Genomic DNA, 8,935 nt, shown 5'->3' on the forward strand with positions numbered 1-8,935 from the left:
AAAAACAAATGAATTTGTTTGTAAACACTTCACAGAATTTCCCAGCAATTTACAAAATTTGTGATATATATGACTACTAAATTATGAGAATATCCTTGATTACAGTGGACCTACTATTGTTTTCAAGTGAATTGTTCAAAGCTGATCCTTCAACAGAGAACGAAGTGATGGAATTTGTTGTGTTACTAAGTGGAGAGACAGGTTGTTGAGATGGTCTTTGATGGCCTCTATTTCTCTCCTTAAGGCGTCCATCTCATCCTCTTGACGACCTGATCTCATTTTCAAGCTGTTAACATAACCCATCTCATTTGAAACCATTGCACATTGATCTTTAATTTCTAGATTGAGAATCAAAAGATCAACTTGGAGGGCGTCCATCCTCTGGGCCAACTAGGCTATCGTGACTCTGCAACTACATCCTTTCTTCAAGTTAAAGGGTTTCAGCTATTTGTATTTTCCTGTATTTAAATCACTGCTTCTGATGTTGTTAATATAAGAATCCACAGGCATGTTATTATGTTTATGCACAGGGGCCAGAATGTGCAACAAGAGCACACATTATCACTGTTAGACTACCTTAACCAATGAATTTATTCTTAATTTTTATAGGTATTAGTATAAGAAATTGTAATTCTTGTTGCGTACAATGGAGGACGTAATATCAAAGATTTTTCCTTGTATTTTATTTGAAGACTGCAATTCTTTTGGAACAAGGATGTATGTACACAAAATATTCAAACACCGAATGAACTGAAAATAATACATGGAGGCATTTCATAAGAGCATTTGGAATGTGCTATAGTTTAATGTATAACTGTGTTAAGATATGTTTTTCTGCGAACTAAAACTACTTTGGAATTTCAAATTTTACCTGCCCTGATATCATACACATATGAATGGCATTCATAGAAATTAAATTGAAAATCCATAGTATGATGTTTAATGGGTTTTATAAACTTATTTATGTAGAAACTATAAAATATCTTCAAATATTAAAATTACAGTTCTTGGCCAGTGAAAACTATTAGAGGAGTGGCAAAAATATATTGTTTGTCATGGGAAGATTCCTTCATAATGTGATCCTGCCATTGCAAACACGAAGTAAGATCTAGTCACCGCAGGCTTATCTTCATTGGGCGCTTCTGCTTATCCTCCATCTATGCCTTTGAGTGGAGGGAACATCCGAAACAATGATATTAAAATCATTTGACAAGAGATCAAGGCCCCAACCATCAACCCAAGAAATCTAACCAGACAAATTAATAGTAGAAAATTAAACTAACGGGGATTAAATATCTATTGCATGGAACTAAAACCAGGTTGTGTAGTCTGGCTAAATCTGCGCACAGTAGTGGTGTTTGTCTTTGGGACCAAACTGCTATAGCTATGGTGACTAGGCATATGGGATTAAAAAACAGCTAGTCACAAACTTGAAGCTTACAGAGCAGATGATTGTATGGGTAGGGTCAGCCTTTTCTTGGCCTGCACAGAGGTTTGACTCATAGCTTTTTGCCACACATATGATATTCTAGAGCCCAGGGGCAAGTGTACCAAACATAGAAAGCTCTTAGAGGTAATTTGAAGTATATCCTGGATGGTGGATCGTAGATATTAGCAACATCACACCTATGGGGTCTTCTTAGCCAGCGTGTATATGCCTAACCATGCTTACACACAAGCATCTAACAAGTACAGGGGCTTGCATTGAGCGTTGAATATCTATGACTAATCATCAACAACTAAGACAGTTTCTGCCATTTTTTGCTTGCTACCAAGGTATTAGAGCCATGACCTTACAACTATCTCGGTAAGCTTACACCTCGGCTATTCTTTTTCTCAAGTAAGGTTGCATGATATTTTGCATTGCTATGGGCTAACGGAAACAACGGGAATGGGGGCATCCACAGACAGTCAAGAAGAAAGTAGACACTATTGAACGACTGGATGTTGTCTCCAAATACTGAAGCAAAGATAGTTGATCCTGTTTCAGAAGCTCCTCTGCCCCTAAACTAGAAAGGAGAACTGTGGCTTATTGATTCGTTCATGGGTATGGTGCCCATGTTTCATATAGATAGGAATTATGCTGAAGTGCTTGGGATTAACTCCTGAGAATAGTACCCAGAATCAGACTGATTCGTTCCTGGCTATGGTGCCCATTTTTCTTATATAGGGGCTTGTGGCTTTTGCTTGTGCGTTGATTGGCTCCGGATCCACCATTGTTGTGGTGTCTAGGTTTGGTCTCATGGAGATGCTTTGGTGAACGACTGGCTTGTTGTCTCAAAATACTGAAGTAAAGATACATGATCTTGTTTCAGGAGGTCCTCTGTCCCCAAACCAGAAAGGAGAACTATGGCTTACTGATTCGTTCTCGGGTATGGTGCCCATGTTTCATATATATGGGCATTATGCCGAAGCGCTTGGGATTCACTCCTGAGAATAGTACCTGGAATCAAACTGATTCGTTCCTAGGTATGGTGCCCATGTTTCTTATATATGTGCTTGCGGCTTTTTCTTGTGCGTTGCTTGGTTCTGGATCCACCATTGTTGTGTTGTCTAGGTTTGATCTCATGGAGATGCTTCAGTGAATGGCTGGCTTATTGTCTCCAAATACTGAAGCAAAGATAGTTGATCCTATTTCAAGAGATCCTCGTCCCGCAAACCAGAAAGGAGAACTGTGGCTTCCTGATTCGTTCCTGGGTATGGTGCCCATGTTTCATACATATGGGCTTGCGGCTTTTGCTTGTGCGTTGGTTGGTTCCGGATCCACCATTGTGTTGTTGTCTAAGTTTGATATCGTGGAGATGCTTCAGTTGATTCAGAAGTACAAAATCACCTATTTGCCTTTTGTGCCTCCCATCCTATTGGCTATGAACAAAGTCGATATTGCAAAGAAATATGATTTGAGTTCTTTGCACACTCTTATAGGTGGTGGAGCTCCCTTGAGCAAAGAGTCTACAGAGGAGTTTATTTCTTGGTTCCCTGGAGTCACAATAAGACAAGTAAAGTTGTTTTCTTCTTTTCTGCCATGCTGGTCTACTTACTATAGAAATACAAACACTAGAACACTAACTTGCTTTCTTTTACATAATTTAAAGATATGGACACTGACTAGATAATCACTCTCCAACCACTCAGGGGGGTATAAAAGGTTACTATCCATCTTTATTAGGTAGGTTAAGTGTGCCTCATTTATTTTTAGCCTAGTGTACTTATCAGTGGTCCAATGCATTCACAGGCTTAGTGATCGTTTCACTGCCTTTGTTGAATATGGAATGATAATTTTGTATTGGGAAAAACATATAAAGAGCACTGCTCTTTGAAGTTTTTTTAACAATATTAGGGAAGAGCCCTGGTGATAGTTCAAATAAGTGCTTGAATAAGCACAGAAACTGGCATCCATTCAACTCATGAAGAATCTAGGCCTTATTTTTACAACATTTCTCGCGACAGAGTTACACTTACTCTTTCTCATGAATCTGCCTTGTTTTGAATGCATTCTTAGGACAACGGGGTATAAGAGTGTAAATCAAGCTTTAGAAGCCAAAATTTGAATTATAATTGTTAGTTATGACCCCTGTGATGATATGGATTTCTATTTCACTTAGTATTTGAATTCTAAATACGGTTAACTAGTTAAGGGTTTCTTTGGAGTTTGGAACTGTGATATGGATTTCTATTTCGCTTAGTAGTTGAATTTTAAATATGGTCAAATTGTTAAGGGTTTATGTGGAGTTTGGAACTGCGAAGGATTGAAAGAATACTTTATAAAGCATTTTGAAACATATTGGATTCGTTGTTATTCGTATATCAGTTGTTGCCACTATCCATAGTTTTACAAATCCTTTTACTAATATTTTAGGTGAATTTGATGTATTTTATAACATATTTTATCATTTTTGTAGTTTTATATTCCAGGTATCAATTTCCTTGAATTCACAGTTTACCTAGTTCTGCATTTTAATGGCACGCTAATCAACTTCATTTCCTATGATCCTTCATTTCTGAAAATGAGTAAATCTTTTGGGAAATACCGATCGTAATTCATTTACATTAATTCGCTTCCTTTGTAGATTTGATGACATATGTCATACGGGCATGCTATGGTTTTACCCTCTGCTTACTCCTTGTAAAGTTGCGTTTCATCTTTGAGAAAGGCTTCTCTAGTTAAAATTGTGCAAGGTTGTCACAAAAGTCTACAGGAACACACTTTTCCAATGTTATATTTTTTTAACTCGAAAGAGTACTTGTATTATATAATTCGTGTCTGGCTTGCCGCAAGTACATCAGTAAATTTCATAGATATCTGTTCAAAAATTTCAATGTCCTTCTCCTAATCAAGAATATTTCATACCTTATGTGAGGAGGGTGATTCTGGGCTAAAAAACAATGAATTTGTTTGTAAAGACTTTACAGAATTTCCCAACAATTTATAAAATTTCCGATAAGTATGACTACTAAATTATGATAATATCCTTGATGACAGTGGACCTACTATTGTTTTCAAGTGAATTGTTCAGATCTGACCCTTCAACATAAAATGAGGTGATGGCACTGGCTGTGTCACTGAGCAGAGAGACAGGTTGTTGAGATGGTCTTTGATGGCCTCTATTTCTCTCCTTAAGGTGTCCATCTTGTCCTCTTGACGACCTGATCTCATTTTCAAGTTGTTAACATCACCCATCTCATTTGAAATCGTTGCACATTGATCTTTAATTTCTAGATTGAGAATCAAAAGATCAACTTGGAGGGCATCCATCCTTTGGGCCAACTAGGTTATCATGACTCTATAACTACATCCTTTCTTGATGTTAAAAGGTTTCAGCTATTTGTATTTTCCTGTGTTCAAACCACTGCTTTTGGTGTTGTTACTATAAGAATCCACAGGCATGTTCTTATGTTTATGCCCAGGGGCCAGGATGTGCAACAAGAGCACACATTATCACTGTTAGACTACCTTAACCAATGAATTTATTCTTAATTTTTATAGGTATCAGTCTAAGAAATTGTAATTTTTTTTGCGTACAATGGAGGATGTAATATCAACAATTTTTCCTTTTCTTTGATTTCAAGACTTCAATTCTTTTGGAACAAGGATGTATGTACACAAAATATTCAAATATCGAATGAGTTGAAGGTAATACATGGAGGCATTTCATAAGTACGTTTGGAAGGTGCTATAGTTAAATGTATAACTACGTTAAGATATGTTTTTCTATGAACTAAAACTACTTTGGAATTTCAAATTTTACCTGCCCTGATATCATACACAGATGAATGGAATTCGTTGAAATTATATTGAAAATCCATAGTATGATGTTTAATGGGTTTTATAAATTTATTTATGTAGAAACTATAAGATATCTTCAAATCTTAAAATTACAGTTCTTAGCCAGTGCAAACTATTAGAGGAGTGGAAAAAATCTATGGTTTGTTGTGGGAAGAGTCCTTTGTAATGCAATCTTGCCATTGCAAACATGAAGTAAGATATAGTCACTGCAGGCTTATCTTCATTGGGCGCTTCTGCTTATACTCCATCTGCACCTTTGAGTGTAGGGATCATCCGAAACAGTGATATTAAAATCATTTGATGAGAGATCAAGGCCTCAATCATCAACCAAAGAAATCTAACCAGACAAATTGATAGTAGAAAATAAAACTAAAGGGAATTAAATATCTATTGCATGGAACTAAAACCAAGTTGTGTAGTGTGGCTAAATCTGTGCACAGTAGTGGTGTATGTCTTTGGGACCAAATTACTATAGCTTGGGTGACTAGGCATCTGTGATTAAAAAATAGCTAGTCACAAACTTGAAGCCTACTAAGCAGATGATTGTATGGGTAGGATCAGCGTTTTCTAGGCCTGTGCAGAGGTTTGATTGATAGCTTTTCCCCACCCATATGATACTCTAGATCCTAGGGGCATGTGTACCAAACACAAAAAGCTTTTAGAGGTAATTTGAAGTATATCCTGGATGGTGGATCGCATATATTAGCAACATCACACCTGTGGGGTATTCTTAGCCAGCATGTATATGCCTAGCCATGCTTACACACAAGAATCTAACAAGTACAAGGGCTTGCATTGAGCATTGAATATCTCTGACTAATCATCAACAACTAAGACAGTTTCTACCATTTTTTTGCTTGCTACGAAGGTATTAGAGCCATGGCCATACAACTATCTCGGTAAGCTTACACCTAGGCTATGCTTTTTCTCAATTAAGGTTGCATGATATTTTGCAGTGCTATGGGCTAATGGAAACAATAGGAATGGGGGCATCCATAGACAGTCAAGATGAAAGTAGACACTATGGATTGGCTAGTTTTTTGTCTCCAAATAATGAAGCAAAGATAGTTGATCATGTTTCAGGAGCTCCTCTGCCCCCAAACTAGAAAGGAGAACTGTGGCTTACTGATCGTTACTGGGTTTGGTGCCCATGTTTCATATATATGGGCTTGCGGATTTTGCTTGTGTGTTGCTTCGTTCCAGATCCACCATTGTTGTGTTGTCTAAGTTTGATCTCGTGGAGATGCTACGGTTGATTCAGAAATACAAAATCACATATTTTCCTCTTGTGCCTCCCATCCTGTTGGCTATTAACAAAGTCAATATTGCAAAGAAATATGATTTGAGTTCTTTGCACACTATTATATGTGGTGGAGCTCCCCTGAGCAAAGAGTCTACATAGGAGTTTATTTCTCGGTTCCCTGGAGTCACAATAAGACAAGTTGAGTTGTTTTCTTCTTTTCTGCCATGCTAGTCTACTTACTATAGAAATACAAATACTAGAACACTAACTTTGCTTTCTTTTACATAATTTAAAGATATGGACACTGAATAGATAATCACTCTCTCCAACGACTCAGGAGGGTATAAGAAGCTAGTATCCATCTTTATTAGGTAGGCTAAGTGTGCCTCACTCATTTTCAGCCTAGTGCAGTGGTCTTGCTGTAAGGGAAAATGAGGGCTAACAGGTGCCTTCTATCTTTACCTTTAAACACAGGATTGACCTTTCAGTACCTATACAACAGAGCTTTTACCAGCCAGATTTGGAATCTATTGTTTAAATGCATCTGGCCCTAGCTATGGATCAGAGAAAAGTATTTTGGAATTGAACTAATAAGCAATAACTTTTCCTTCTAGTTAGCTATAACAAAGTCAAGATTAAAATCCACAGACGTTTTTCAACTTTTTAGAAATAAGAATCTGCATTCAGGAATCACTCACCTCATGGAAAGGTAGAGTTCATTAGACTATATTCTGGCTTCGATGTTCGGCAGATTTCCTTCCTCTTAACAAACCAGGTTGTGTAGTCTGGCTAAATCTGTGCACAATAGTGGTGTTTGTCTTTGGGACCAAATTGCTATAGCTTGGGTGACTAGGCATCTGGGATTAAAAAATAGCTAGTCACAAACTTGATGCCTATTGAGCAGATGATTGTATGGGTAGGATCAGCCTTTTCTTGGCCTGCACAGAGGTTTGACTGATAGCTTTTTCCCACCCATATGATACTCTAGAGCCCAGGGGCACGTGTACCAAACATAGAAAGCATTTAGAGGTAATTTGAAGTATATCCAGGATGGTGGATCGCAGATATCAGCAACATCACACCTATGGGGTCTTCTTAGCCAGCGTGTATATGCCTATCCATCCTTACACACAAGCATCTAACAAGTACAGTGGATTTCCTTGAGCATTGAATATCTCTGACTAATCATCAACAACTAAGACAATTTTTGCCATTTTTTGCTTGCTACCAAGGTATTAGAGCCATGACCTTACAACTATCTCGGTAAGCTTACACCTAGGCTATGCTTTTTCTCAAGTAAGGTTGCATGATATTTTGTAGTGCTATGGGATAATAGAAACAATGGGAATGGGGGCATCCACAGATAGTCAAGAATAAAGTAAACACTATGGAATGACTAGCTTGTTGTCTCCAAATACTGAAGCAAATATAGTTGATCCTGTTTCAGGAGCTCCTCTGCCCCCAAACCAGAAAGGAGAATTGTGGCTTCGTGGTCCATATGTCATGAAAGGTATGTTCTCTTTCTGAAACTTTATTTTGTTCATAATAAAGACATTGAACAAGAGACAACCTTAAATACAATGCGTAGTTCAAAACCTGCTCTAGAGAGGAAGTATTTCATTGAAGTTTTATACCAACAAACAAACTGTTAAGATGGTGGAATATAGTTATGCAAGTGGAAAGAATTCCAATCCAATTCTCTGGAGGTTCTCAATTAGCTGTGGTGAAGCAAGCCCTTCAACTTGAATTCTTTGCTTAACCCTGAGAAATGTACATCTGTTGGAAAAGGAAACTTCTGGCAGATGAGGATCGTGGAAATGTATCGTTGCCTTAAATAAACAGATCTTTTAAAGGTCAGATTTAAAGATTTGAAAAATCCGTTTTACTCTATTGCAGGTTATTTCAGCAATCCAGAAGCGACTAGTTCAACTCTGGATTCGGATGGTTGGCTATGAATAGGTGACCTCTGTTACTTCTCTATTGTTAAGAATTGTACTTATCAGCAGTCCAATGCATTCACAGGCTTAGGGATTGTTTCACTGCCTTTGTTGAACAAGGAATGATAATTTTGTATTGGGAGAAATATATAAAGAGCACTGCTCATTGAAGTTTTTTTCAAGATTTTGTTTAGATTATTGAATGTATTAGAACTAACTTCAGAAGATGGAGGAATGAAAATACCTTTCTGTAGTTGATTGCTTTTTACTATAAAGGAAATTTGAGTTTCATCAACATTGAGTTCATTAGAGCTGTTCTGCTACTCACCAATGGATGTGTCGCAGGTTATATTCCTTTCTGATGATTGGTTTGGTTTATTATTTGACATTTCTTCCATGTTATATTTTTCCTTTCCCATTGAAATATTTAACAAATCCCCATATCTATATTCTTCTTGAATAGGGTCA

The 8,935-nt window shown here is 37.3% G+C and overlaps 1 pseudogene; it reads left to right on the top strand.

The window, feature by feature from the left end:
- The first annotated feature begins 2,585 nt into the window (after nucleotides 1-2,585).
- On the top strand, nucleotides 2,586-8,485 carry LOC149216165 (beta-phenylalanine coenzyme A ligase pseudogene; annotated as a pseudogene).
- Nucleotides 8,486-8,935: the final 450 nt, after the last annotated feature.

The sequence above is a fragment of the Pinus tabuliformis genome, chromosome 1_1 (assembly GCF_031772625.1).
Source record: "Pinus tabuliformis cultivar Carrire ecotype Pingquan chromosome 1_1, CPIR1, whole genome shotgun sequence".
Taxonomy (NCBI): domain Eukaryota; kingdom Viridiplantae; phylum Streptophyta; class Pinopsida; order Pinales; family Pinaceae; genus Pinus; species Pinus tabuliformis.